Genomic DNA, 14,121 nt, shown 5'->3' on the forward strand with positions numbered 1-14,121 from the left:
AATTCTTACAGATGTATCAGAGAGCATCCTATTGAGATAGATCACGTCTTAGTACAGCAACTGCTCTGCCCGTGACCTCAATAAACTGCAGTTGTGGACATAGCTCAGCACAGCAGAGAAACCAGCCTCCCATTCATGCACCCTGCATTTCTCACTGCCTTAGTAAAGCAGCCAGCATAATTGAAGACCCCACCCACCTGAGACAGTCTCTTCTCCTATCAGGCAGAAAATATAAAAACTCGAATGTTCCACCAGGCTCAAGGAAACCTTCTACTCCACTGTTATAAGACTATTGAACAGTTCTCTAAGCGATAAGATTGACTCGACCTCCCAAACTACCTTGTGATCTAGCACGACACTCTCTCAGTAACTAAATTTATTCAGCACTCTTGTATTGTTTTCCCTTATACTATTTCAATGCAATGAAATGATTTGTATGGATGGCATGCAAGATTTTCCCCACATATTTGCAGGGAAATAACCACACCAGGAGCAACAGCTAAATTATCTTTGCTGTCTTAGCTGTGTGGTCACCTGTAGTCAGAGGTAATTTACACCCCACTTCTTCCTAAGATCATGCCCCAGCTGAGGAAGCAGAGGTACTGGTGAGTTATCTTAGCCATGGCATGTACAGGCTATTGGTGATGTTCACTCCAAGGAACTTATCCCATGGAAGCAGTACAAGCTACCTCATTAAATATATTTAAGACAGTTAGATAGATTTCATGAAATACAAAGTAGACTCGAGTGTCTGTATTTTGGATTCCAGTTATGTTCATTTGTGTTAAGTTAGCGGAAATGTTCCATTTTTCCCTTTACTCAGTTCATAACTGGAAACGATTAGGCATCAACTCAACCTGCATTGTCTACATCATTGGCATTCATCAACCAGCCTGCCCTCCTTCTCAGCTACTACTGAGAAGGAAAAAGATGACACATTTAATAATGTTCTAACCAAACACATGTGGAGCTCTTTTTTTAAATACTGTAGGTGGCAGCAATTTGTGTTCTTTTAAAATAGAAAACAATTTTGAGCCTTATGAACTTGATAAACCCTGGATTCAGTACTTTGTTCAAATGTAGTGCCCAATAAAACTGAAATTAGAGCAAGACAGATCTCCAGATTAGTCTATAAACATCAAAATAAAGTTGTCATTGAAATCATTCTAAAAATGATTCTGTACTTGCTCCTCTCAATCTTAAATGCAGTTTATGAAGATAGCTTTATACTAAACACTTCAAAAGAAGAAATTAGAGCAGATCACTAATATGAGCAGTGGTTTGTTTCATTTCCATCACAAAAGCTGTCATTCACATTATATGTGAAATGCTTTGAAACGGGTGAGTGGCGTGTATACACCAGTAAATGTCAAAGGTCTTTCCTTCTGAAATATATGCATAAAGATCTGAGATTTATGGATGAACTCAGTTCACAGAAGCAAAATTATTTCACACACCCCATGATCAACTGCTTAAAAGAACACACTTCTACACTGCAAAGATCAAATGCACACTGAATGATTGATATGCTGAACCTTTAAATTTTGCCCGTGGGTACTGTACTTTAGCTCACTATAATACTCTTCATATTGTTTCATGAAGGGCAATAAGGAGTCAATTAGAATACCTCATATTCCCAGAGTAGATAATCTTCTTCAACAAAACTTTTGTCTGAAGATTATGTCCTATTAAGATCCTGTTTCCTTTAAGGCAGGGGAAGTAAAGACGGTTTCCACAAGACATAAGAGTAGAATTAGTCCATTTGGCCCATTAAGTCTCCTCTGCCATTTTATCATGGCTGATCCATTTTTCCTCTCAGCCCCAATCTCATGTCTTCTCTCCATATCCCTACATGCCCTGACCAATCAAGAGTGTATCAAACTGTGCCATAAATATACATACAGACTTGGCCTCCACAGCTGCCTGTGGCAATGAATTTCATGATTCACCACTCTCTGGCTAAAGAAATTCCTTCTGATCTGTTTGAAAAGGACTCCCCCTATCTGAGGCTGTGTCCACCGCAGGCTGCCTGTGACTCTCCCACCGTGGAAAACATCCACTCAATATCTATTTTTAAGGGCTTTCACCTTTTGATAGGTTTCAATAAGGTCACCCCTCATTCGTTGAAATCCAATGAATACAGACCCACAGACATCAAATACTTTTTATATGACAAGCCGTTCAAACCTGGACTCATTTTCATGAACCTCCTCAGGACCCTCTCGAGTTTCAGCAGCCAACTAGAAAAGGCCCCCTTTATTCCCACTCTTTGCCTCCTGCCAGTCACCCACTGCTTTATCCATGCTAGAATCTTCCCTGTAATACCATAGCCTTTTAGTTTGTTAAGCAGCCACGTGGGTGGCACCTTGTCAAAGGCCCTCTGAAATTCCAATTACCCATCAACCAACTTTTTTTTGTCTGTCCTGCTTGTTATTTCTTCAAATAATTCCAACAGATCTGTCAGGCAAGATTTTCCCTTGAGGAAACCATGCTGACTATGGACTATTTTATCATGTGCCTCCAAGAACACTGAAACCACATTCTCCACCACCACTCTCCTTTGCCTAGCGGAAGTTGCCTTCACTCTAAATAATTTCTTCTTTGGGTCCTTCCACTTCCTTCAAACAAAAAGGGGTAGCCATGGGCATTCGCATGGGTCCCAGCTATACCTGGGTCTTTGTTGGCTACATGAAACAGTCTATGTTGCAAGTCTACACTGGTGATCGTCCCACACTTTTCCTATGCTACATCCGTAACTGCATTGGTGCTGTCAACCTGAAATTATTAACCTGCTCAGTTGAGGAAAAACACCAGAGACACAACACATTGTCTTGTGGTTGCAAGGTTCCTCTTCTTTGTGGTTGCCACATGCTGTTTGGCATCTTATTTTAGCTACCTCTTCCCTGTCCTCTTACACTTCCCCAATGACGTATCCTCTCCCTGGTCGTGTCTACATCTTTTGCTACTCTTACCCCTCGCCCACCCCTTCTACACATACCCCTTACCCTCTTCACATTCTCACTGCTTCCTGCATCCATGCTGAACTCAACAATTTCATCCAATTTGCCTCAAACCTCCACCTGGCCCTCAAACTCACCTGGTCCACTTCCGACACTTCCCTTCCTCGATCTCACTGTCCACCTCCAGAAACAGCTTGTCCACTGATGGCTATTATAAACCAATGGACTCTCACAGCTACCTGGACTATACCTCACCCCACCCTGCTACTTGTTAAAACGTCATCCCCTTCTCTTAATTCCTCCGTCTCTGCCGTATCTGTTCTCAGGACAAGGCTTTTCATTCTAGAATGAAGGAGAATTCCTCCTTTTTTCCAAAGAAAGGGGCTTCCCTTCCTCCACCATCAATGCTGCCTCAACCATACTCTTCTGTTCTTACCACATTCTCCCAACCATGCTACCAGGGATAGGATTCCTCTTGTTCTCACCTACCACCCCACCAGTCTCCGCATCCAGCACATAATTCTCTGAAACTTCTGCCACCTCCAAAGGGATCCCACCACCAAGCACATCACCCCGCCCCCCCACTGCTTTCCGTAGGGATTGCCCCCTACAGGACTCCCTTGTCCTTACATCCATCCCCACTGAGCTCCCTCCTCGCACTAATCCTTGCTAATGGAACAAGTGCTTCACCTGCCCATACACCTCCCTCAATGCCATTCAGGGCCCCAAACAATCCTTCCAGGTGAGGTGACACTTCACCTGTGGTTTGTTGGGGCCATATACTGTGTTCAGTGCTCCTGGTGTGGTCTTGGTGAGACTCGGTGTAGATTGGGAGACCACTATACCAGGTATCTACACTCCATCCGCCTGAACAAGCAGGATCTCCCAGTGGCCACCCATTTTAATTCCACTTCCCATTCCAAAGTGTCTATCCATGGCCTCCTCCACTGTCAGGATAAGGCCACACTCAGGTTGGAGGAACATCTTATATTCTGTTTGGGTAGCCTCCAACCTGATGGCATGAACACTGATTTCTCACACTTCCAGTAATTCCTCCAACCCCCACCTTCACTATTTCCTATCCCCTTGTCCCTCTCTCATGTTATCTCCTTGCCTGCCCATTGCCTCCCCCAACCCCCTGCCTTTCTTCTTTCTTCCATGGCTGTCTGTCTCTTTCACCAATCAACTTCCTAGCTCTGCTTCAACCCTTCCCCTCCATGTTTCACCTATTGTCTGGCGTTTCACTCTCCCCTCACCTTTCAAATCTACTCAACTTTTTTCCCCCAGTCCTGCCAAAGGGTTTCGGCCAAAATGTCAACTGTACTTTTTTCCATAGATGCTGCCTGGCCTGCTGAATTCCTCCAGCATTTTGTGTATTGTTCTTAACAATCGACTTCAACATCATCCCAACCACTGAGGTCAGACTAACTGGCCTATAATCTTCTGCCTCTCTCCTTTCTTGAAGAGTGGAATGACATCTGCAATTTTCCAGCCTTCTGGAACCATTCCACAATCTTAATGTTCTTGAACGTTCAATACTAATGGCTCCACAATCTCTTCAGCCACAACAACTGCCTTAGAGTCCTTGCACTGTAGTCTCACTAGTTTGATTTCTGCATTGATACATGCCCAACAAACAGTATGCAGAAGACTGGAGTTTGGAAGAATGTGAAATTATCTCAGAGACATTCAAGTTTCTTTGAGGCACTAATAAAAGTCTACCATGAGGCAACTTTTCACTACCTAGAACCAAGTGCATAGTCCAGAATAAAAGTTGTCAAAGACAAAACTCCCTTGCACAGATCACAATAATTACATAGAATTCTACACTTCATTCTGGATCCCAAGTTCTTGAGTACATTCAATAGTGAGACAAATAGATTTTCTGATGCAACCAGGTCATGAGATTTGTTGATAAAATGTACAGGCAACATAATCAGCTGTATCTTTCACAGAAGTCAAAGGGCCATTAAATCTATTAGTGCTTTCATTTCTCAAACTCTTAAATACATGTCGAGCACAAATTAATACACCTGACCAACAACAATACCAATATTAGACTGCTGTTTATTGATTACAGTAACACCATCATCCCCCTCAGTACTAATCAGCAAGCTTCAAAACCTGGGCCTCTGTACCTCTTTCTGCAACTGGATCCTTGACTTCCTCAATAGGAGTCCACTGTGGATCGATAATAACATCTCCTCACTATCAGTCAACACAGGCACACCTCAAGGATGGGTGCTTTGCCTATTACTCTTCTCTCTTTACACTACGACTGTGGCTAGGCACAGCTCAAACACCATTTACAAATCCACCAATGCCACTACTACTGGCTGGCAGAATCTCAGAAGGCAACAAGGTGGTGTACAAGAGTGAGACAGATCACAACTGGTGTCACAACCACCTTTCACTTGACATCAGCAAGATCTAGGAATTGAATGTAGACTTCAGAAAGGGGAAGTTGGGAGAACACACACCAGTCCTGATTGAGGAGTCAGCAGTGGAAAAGGTAAGCAGCTTCAAGTTCCTGGGTGTCAATATCTCAGAGGATCTATCCTGGACCTAACATTAATGCAATCACACCAGTGGTTATACTTCATTAGAAGTTTGAGGAGATTGGTATGTCACCAAAGGTTTGCAAATTACTATATAGATGAACCATGGAAAGCATTGACTAACTGCATGTTACATGGTATGGAGGCTCCAATGCACAGGATTGAAAGAGACTGCAGAGAGTTGTAGACTCAGCCAGCTTCATCACGGGCACAAGCCTCATCACCATTGAGAACGTCTTCAAAGTTAGTGTGTCAAAAAGGCAGCATCCATCATTAAGGATCTGGGAAATGCCCTTTTCTCAATAGGGAGGAGGTTTAGGAGCCTGAAGGTATGAAGGTATACACGCAACATCTTAGAAAGATCTTCTCCTCCATTATATTTCTAAACGGTCCATGAACTCATGAACACTATCTTACTATTCCATTTTTTATTGCAACTTATCGCAATTGTTAATGTATTGCACTGTACTGCTACCACAAAACAACAAATTTCATGACGTCAGTGATAATAAGCCCCAATTCTGATTGAAATCTTAGTAAGCTTCTGAAGATGAGAAAGATGGAGTTTGGAAAGAAGTAGCAGAGTCAAATGAAGATATCCACAGCAACAGTGCAGTAAAACGAAGATGAATATGAAGTCCAAGCTGAAAGCTGCTTGTTGAGTCACAAAATAGAGGCTAGTCCTGTGGTTTGTGGGAACACAGTTGAATATAATACTCAAAATATTACTTTCTGCAATATATATACAGTGCACAAACTGAGCATAAAAGCCATCACTTTAATATTAAGATGTACCTATTTCCCTTCAGAAATACAGTTATCCCCCAGGAATAACCCAAAACTTACAGGGACAATCCACCATCCAAACCTTATTTGTGAATTATAAGAGTAGACAACTTGAAGTCTGGTAGTTAATAACAACCTGCTGATTCTTACCCCCACACGACAATGTTCTAGCTATAGTGTGTTCATTTTTTAAAAAGGTAAACACTAATAACCAGGTATGTTTATCAAAACTTTCCTACATCAGGTTCGCCTCTGATTACACGGCTAATTTAAAATCAGCGGCACTAAAAACAGTAATGGCAACAGGCAAGCTGTTCTTCAGCCTATTTTCACCAAGATAAAGTAAAGTGAACCAAATAAGCACATTAATGTTATTTTTTAGCAATCCTCAACATGGCTTAAATTCATCAGGCATCACTTGTTAAATATGGAGACTTGGAATAATGGATTCAAAACTGGTTCACCATAGAAGGTAAGGGGCAGGGTAAGGGGTTGGTGGAGGTCTGTTTTTCTGAGGTCTGCACCCAATAATATTTGGCAAGATCAATGCAGCTATTTGTGATGCCTATAAATGATTTGGATGAGAATGCAAGTTTATAAACAACACCAAAATTGGCAATTTTGGATAATGAACACGGTTGATAGGATATAGACCAAATGGAAATGTAGGTAGAGAAATGGCAGATGGAATTTAATATGCACACATGAGGAATTACACTTTGAGTGGCCAAATACAAGAGAAAGGCACGTAGGTAAATGATAAGGTCCTATAAGAGCACTGATACAAGAGGATCTTGATGTGCAAATCCATAGCTCTCTGAAAGTAGTAACATGAACAAATTGGTAAATAAGGTGTAAGGCATAATCACAGATTCTGGAAATCTTGAGCAGCACTCACAAAATGCTCAGGGAATTCAGCAAGTCAGAGACTCTCAACAGCACTTGGAAAAGGGGGCAGAAGCCAGCACTTTCAAGCTGAGTTTGGCCTCATCATGAGGTGTCAGAGTGGGAATGGGAAGTTGAACTGAAATGGGTAGCCACTTTTTCATGAGCTTGCATTGAACATAACAGCAAAGGTAGGTAAGAGTGGGAGTGAGATATGAATTAAAGTAATAGGTTAACAGAAGCTCAAAATGATCACCCAATCTGTGTTTGATTTTTCCACTGTACAGGAGGCAACTTTGTAAACACTCTATGCATTATATCAAATTGGATCAAGTGCAGTTGTTTGGGTCTCTGGATCTTTGCTTCTCAATCCATTCCCCCTCCCCACGCACCTACCTTTCCACCAGGTCTCATCTGTCACCTTGTTTCCTGCACTCCTTAACCTCCCCACACCTTGTTATTCTGGGTTCTGCCCTTTTTTTTCCGTCCTGATGAAAGAACTTGGCCCAAAATGTCAGCCGTTTATTCACCTCCACAGATGATGCCTAATTTGTTGAGCTCCTTCAGCAATTTGTGTGCGTTGCTTAAGGCACGTTTGCTTTCAACAGTCAGGGTTGAGTATAACATTTGGGAAGTTATGTGGCAGACTGCGGCTAAAATTGTGTGCCATTCTAGCCAATGCATTACAGGAAGGATGTGTAGAATTTGGCAAGGGTGTGGAAGAGGTGCCTAGATTAGAGAGTATAAGCTTCAGGACATTGGATAAACTTGGACTGTATTTTTTTTCTGAAGTATCAGAGGCTGGGAAGTGATCAGATAGGAATATGTAAAATGAGAAGCATAGACAGGCTAGACATTAAATCTTTCTCCAGAGTGGAAACATCAAATACTACAGGGGATAAATTCAAAGAGGTTGGGGTGAAATGAAGTTTAAAGATTTATGTGCCAGGTTTTATTCTCCGCCGAGTTGTGGATACCTGGGAAATTGGTTGTAGCACATATGATAGCAACATTAAAAAGGCATTTAGACAAACACATGACAGGTAATTGTAGGAAATGGACCACGTGTAGGCAGATAAAATTGATTTAAATTAGTATCATGGTCACCACAGACACTGTGAGCCAAGGCCTGTTTCAATATGATAATAAAAAAACAATTTCGACAAGCCTTGTTTACAGTTTAGATTTCATCCTCATTATGACACTAGCAATTAACCATTAAAATTTCAGAGGAAATTTAACATTTTCAAACTAATTATAAAGTTTGCAATGCTCTTTGGGGAGCTCAAATTGAACTTGCAAAAAGTCAACTCTTGATACTCTTCAAGAAGAAACATACCAATAAGCTACAAGAACAAAGAGCAATCTCTAACATTTGCATGGCACAATGCATTGCCACCTTGGCACATACTTGCAGCCCTGGGCATTGAACATTGTAATTCATTTCCAATTTGGACACAGAAATTTGCATGCTTGACTTACATTGCAGCTGAGTTACATAGATAAGTTGCATAAACTAAGCTGGTGTTCCCTTGGGTAAAAATTAAGGGAGTGACAAGGTTTTTTTTATGATGATTAAATAAATTGATATGGGCAGAGAGGGGGTGGTGAAGGGAAGAGAAAAAAAAAGCACCACAGATGGACTTTTTTGGGATTATAAAACCATGTCCTAGATAAGTTAACAGATGAAATGTTTTAATCAAATAACATATTTGAAACAAAGATTATTTCCATCAACTACTACTCAGTGGTGATACTTTATTCTGAAGACTATTGGTTTAGATCCACATGCCAATTGGTTAATAATCTATGGGGAAGTGGCAAACTAGATCCAACAATGCCCTATCAGCAAGAAACAATGGGCAACAGTTAACAGTTTTCTCAACTCCAAACTTGTATCCAGTGGAGATCCATAGGGGTCATTTCTAAAAATGATTTTGTGATCAAAATTAGGTAAATGATAAAGAAGTCTACGGGGAATGTGAGCTATGCATTTGGGGAGGAACAGAACATCTACAGACCCAAAGGTAGAGTACTGCTATAATTCTGATTAACTCTCATAATAAATCAAGTTGTTATTCAATGCAATCAGTAAAGGTTTAACAAAGACATTCAAGATCCTTGCAAGACATCCATCTCTGTCTGCGGCACCTGAAGCTCCATGATAACATGTCCTCTGGCCAATCAATAGCTTTATAATGGATTATCATAAAGGGACATTAAAATCTTCAAGTCTCTATGGGCTTTCCCTATAATAAATTATATGTACTTTTTTTTGTTTTAGTATCAAAATTCATCTGTAGAAGTCCAGAAGTATCAGGCCCTATACAAAATGTGAGAAATAGTACCCTCCACTCCACTATTGCAATAAACATTAATATATTAAAAAAACCAAAATATTTAAATTGCATGAATTAACTCAATATCAGATGACAAGTTATGAAGTGTCATTTATGCAGTTAACTTTAGCTAATTACTATACAGCCTCATACAAATAATAGGAACTATTTCATAACCTGATTCAGCTTCAGAATAATTCAAAATTGTAGCCATGTAAAAGATCAAAAAGCTAAATACTATATCCCACCTACGAAATGTTAAGCCTCAGTTAATAAGCCAAAAGGGTATCTGATCTACAATAGCATGGTAATTTCTACTCTTGTTCTAAAAATAAAGTATTAAACTTCATAATCAAGATTATAGCTGTTTTAATACAGAAATAAAGTCTTTACTCAGAGATTGTCAAAGTATTTCCAAACCTATTTCATTAGCTTTAAGGAAGTGAGGCAAGAAATGTTGCAAAACTAACTTGGCTTTTTAAAAAAGACTGCTCCAAAAATCCAATCTCTCTACCCTATATTCCACTTTTATGTGCATCATTACCTTGTAACTGTGACAACATAAAGCTAACTTCACTGAATACTGTACATACAGAAATGTCAAGTAATGTCAAGACTGATAGTTACCAAGTGTTCCATTAAAATTTTGGTAATTCAAAGACACTTCAACACTTTCTTAAAAATATCAGATATACTAAAAAGGACATTTTGTTTCAAACAACTTGAATATTACTGTCTAAAAGTGCTCCATTACAAAGTTTGATTTTATATTTCAAATCCAATTAAAAAGCAAACAGAACTAATGGCAGTTGTCAACTGTAGATGCTGATCACACTACTAATCTGCTAACATAAGATAAATAGATAGATAATCTGTAGTATCCAACATTAGCTTTAAGAAAATGGACCCCAAAGTCAGTTTGTCTGGAAACACTACGTATTCGAAATCGATCGGTTTATCCAATTCGTCGTTAATGCATTAGCGTTTATTATTAAAAAGGGAACATCAAATATATATATGTTCAAAAAAATAACTGGCATGCCGAGAACTTAGAGGGAAAAAAGGCCCAAAACGTACGTACGTCTCTTTGAGAGAGGAGAAAAAAACACGGTTAATCCTATTGCTGCCAACAATCCTGACGCTTGACGGACATCTTTATTGACGGATTTGTAGTTCTTTACGGCTCTTCTAATAGTTATTGGTTGGGATGCCAAGTACTGTTAAGCGCATAGTCACTACTTCGACACCGGCTTGAACAAAAGGGTTCGGCCGAGTGACGTCGAATTTACTAGAAGTGTTTTCAGGGACGAAAAGAAATTTCATTCGCCACCTAATTCACCCACACTCCACCGGAAAGTAAATGCTGGGAAAAGTTGGAAATCCCCCTTAAAATAACCTGATCAGAATAGACCCCCACTGATTAAATTTAAAAACATCAAAATCCACCGCCCCATACTAATCCTGCGGTGATCTGGGTTGTTTTGAAGGCGGTGGAGGTGAGTAGGAATCAGCTGGAACCACCATTGCAAGAATAAAAAAAAGGGCCGGGGCACAGTACAACCGGGCCTCATCAAATAATTACTCAGCTCCGGCTCGCCGGGCCGGAGGAGTCTGACAAGACAGGGTGGAGTGGGGAGAAGTCCAGACACTCAGCGTGATTCAGTTACCTTCAGTGCTGTCCGCGGCCCCGAGCCATCTTGCACATCCACGCAACTGCAAGAGGATCACAACCCCACCGGAGAGGGGAGGGGAGGGAGGAGGAAGACAATCCCTCTCAAACCAGCGCCTCTACCGCCACAAATGGACGACCGCCTCCCCCCGTCGCCGACCGTGGACGCCCATGGAATCAATCGCGGTGCTAAAACATACGGTAGGTAAATCTCTGAGTGGAAGTCGACATTGGGGAGCGGGGGGGGCGGCTACGACGGAAATCAGACCAACGCCATTTTAGGAAGCAGCCCCCCCTCCCTCCCGTACGGGAACAGCTGGTAACCAAGGGAGAGCGGGTCACGTAACGAGCGCACGCCACCCGCAGGGGGTGGGGCTAGCGGGGGCCCTGAGCATCACGGGACGCACTGTGCCGAGACGACCACGTGACGGCGCATCGCTGTTCCGGATCTGGAGCCAGAGAGCGCTGCAGAAGCTGTGGTTGGGACGTGCGTAATTGTAAAGGACTTGCATACGCAATATTTTGAAAAAATACTTCACTGCCCCAAAACTCTTCAGGATAAGCCCCTGACAGCATGCTTATAAATCTGGACAGCAATATTTACAAAAAAAAATACAATAAAAATCACAAACCAGAGAAACTCTGCAGAGGCTGGAAATCCGAGCAACACACACAAAATGCTGGAGGAACTCCAGGCCTGGCAGCATATATGGGGAAAAAAAGTACAATTGACGTTTCGGGCCGACACCCTTCGGCAAGTCGATAAAAATTAAATACTTTAAAATTTGCATTTAGGTACCAAGTGCAACAAAGACATTCTGTAAGTTTAGTAACTAGATGCACAAAACATTCGTGAACAGTGGTTGATTATATTTGGTAAAATCAGCATTCCAAAAATATATCAACATGAAACTTAAGTCGTTTTACTAAAGCAAGTCATGCAATTACAAAAGATTTTAGCAAGATGTGTAACTTTTGTTTATATAATATAAACAGTATTGCTGTCAATAATTATTGGCTTTGCCGAGATTTTAAATTTAAATGTTTGCAGGTACTGATAACATAATGAATGTACCACTCTTCTTGATGTTTCCCTCCTCAATATCAAAGTCCTTAACTCATCAGTTTAACAGAAAAAAATGTACAGGTCTCTTGGTCACAAACGTCACAAATTGTCCTAAAACCAGAAACCCATACCTCCTGTGAACTATACCTCACAATATTATAAGAAATGGCATCAACATTACATAAGACTGATAAAAATGAAAAACTATTAAAAGTGGAGAGAGAGGAAACTAGTTCTGCCATTCATATGAATTAACATTTGCCAGACTTCTGCATTTAATATTTCCTGTGTAAGGGTGGCCTTAAGGCAGATATTTTTAACATGGAGAAGGTTACATATATGGACTACTCAATCCCCCTTTCCTATGGCTAAATGAGATAATACTTTACATGCAGAACAGTATTTGCTTTGAATGCAGTCTTAATATAAACTTTTGGTACTTAACCTTTATTTTTTCCAGTACAGGTACATTATTATAGTTTCTGGCTTAATGAATCAGTTATTAAGAATTATTATACAGGTGCAAAGAACTTTAATTTGTAAAATCATGAATATTAGCGCAAATGCAGACACACACTCTTCCTCCCATTTTCAACCACCTTCCCAAAAAGCTGAAAGACCTAAAAGTACATAAGTTACCCGGACCAGAGGAACTGCACCCGAGGGTCTGAAAGAGGTAGCGTTAGAGAACGTGGTGGCATTAGAAATGAGCTTTCAAAAATCATTGGACTCTGGCATGGTGCTAGAAGACTGGAAAATTGCAGATGTTTCTCCACTCTAAGAAAGGAGGAAGGCAGCAGAAAGGAAATTATAGACCAGTTAGCCTGACCTCAGTGTTTGTGAAGATGTTAGACGTTAGAGTCAATTGTTAAGGATGAGGTGATGGAGTACTTGGTAACACAGGGCAAGATAGTACAAAGTCAGCATACTTTCCTTCAGGGAAAATCCTGCCTGATAAACCTGTTGGAATTCTTTGAGGAGATTACAAGTAGGATAGATAAACGGGATGCAGTAGATGGTGTTTATTTGGACTTTCAGAAGGCCTCTTACAAGGTGCCACACATGAGGCTGCTCACCAAGTTAAGAGCCCATGGTATCACAGGAAAGTTACTGGCATGGTTAGAGCATTGACTGATTGGTAAGAGGCAGCGAGTGGGAATAAAAAGATTCTTTTCTGGTTGGTTGCCAGTAACTAGTTGTGTTCCACAAGGGTCAGTGTTGGGACCACTTCTTTTTACGCTGTTTATAAATGATTTAGATGATGGAATAGATGGCTTTGTTGCCAAGTTTGCAGATGATACGAAGATTGGTGGAGGGGCAGGTAGTGTGGAGGAAACAGGCAGGATGCAGAAAGTATTAGGCATTAGGAGAATGGGCAAGAAAGTGGTAAATGAAATTCAATGTTGGAAAATGCATGTTCATGCACTTTGGTAGTAGAAATAAATGTGTGGACTATTTTCTAAACGGGGAGAAAATCCATGAATCTGAGATGCAGAGGGGCTTGGGAGTCCTTGTGCAGAACACCCTGAAGCTTAAATTGTAGGTTGAGTCGGTGGTGAGGAAGGCAAATGCCATGTTAGCATTCATTTCCAGAGGTCTAGAATACAAGATCAAGGATGTGATGCTGAGGCTTTATTAGGCAGTCGTGAGGCTTCACCTTGGGTATTGTGAACTGTTTTGGGCCCCTCATCTTAGAAAAAATGTGCTGGCATTGGAGTGGGTTCAGAGGAGGTTCACAAGGATGATTCCAGGAATGAAAGGGTTATCATATGAGGAACGTTTGATGGCTCTGGGTCTGTTCTTGCTGTAACTTAGAAGTATAAGGAGGGATCTCATTGAAACCTTTCGAATATTGAAA

At 40.9% G+C, this 14,121-nt stretch overlaps 1 protein-coding gene across 5 annotated transcripts in view; it reads right to left on the minus strand.

The window, feature by feature from the left end:
* aff4 (AF4/FMR2 family, member 4) overlaps positions 1-11,511 on the minus strand; it is a 117,848-nt gene extending 106,337 nt beyond the window's left edge. For 4 of the 5 annotated variants that reach the window (XM_073067267.1, XM_073067271.1, XM_073067270.1 and 1 more), the window contains exon 1: positions 11,196-11,510. The gene's annotated coding sequence lies outside the window, so the exon portion shown is untranslated. Of the gene's footprint in view, positions 1-11,195 lie in introns of all 5 variants that reach the window. The other variant, XM_073067268.1, reaches the window with a different exon arrangement.
* Positions 11,512-14,121: the final 2,610 nt, after the last annotated feature.

Source organism: Hemitrygon akajei, chromosome 15 (genome assembly GCF_048418815.1).
Source record: "Hemitrygon akajei chromosome 15, sHemAka1.3, whole genome shotgun sequence".
Taxonomy (NCBI): domain Eukaryota; kingdom Metazoa; phylum Chordata; class Chondrichthyes; order Myliobatiformes; family Dasyatidae; genus Hemitrygon; species Hemitrygon akajei.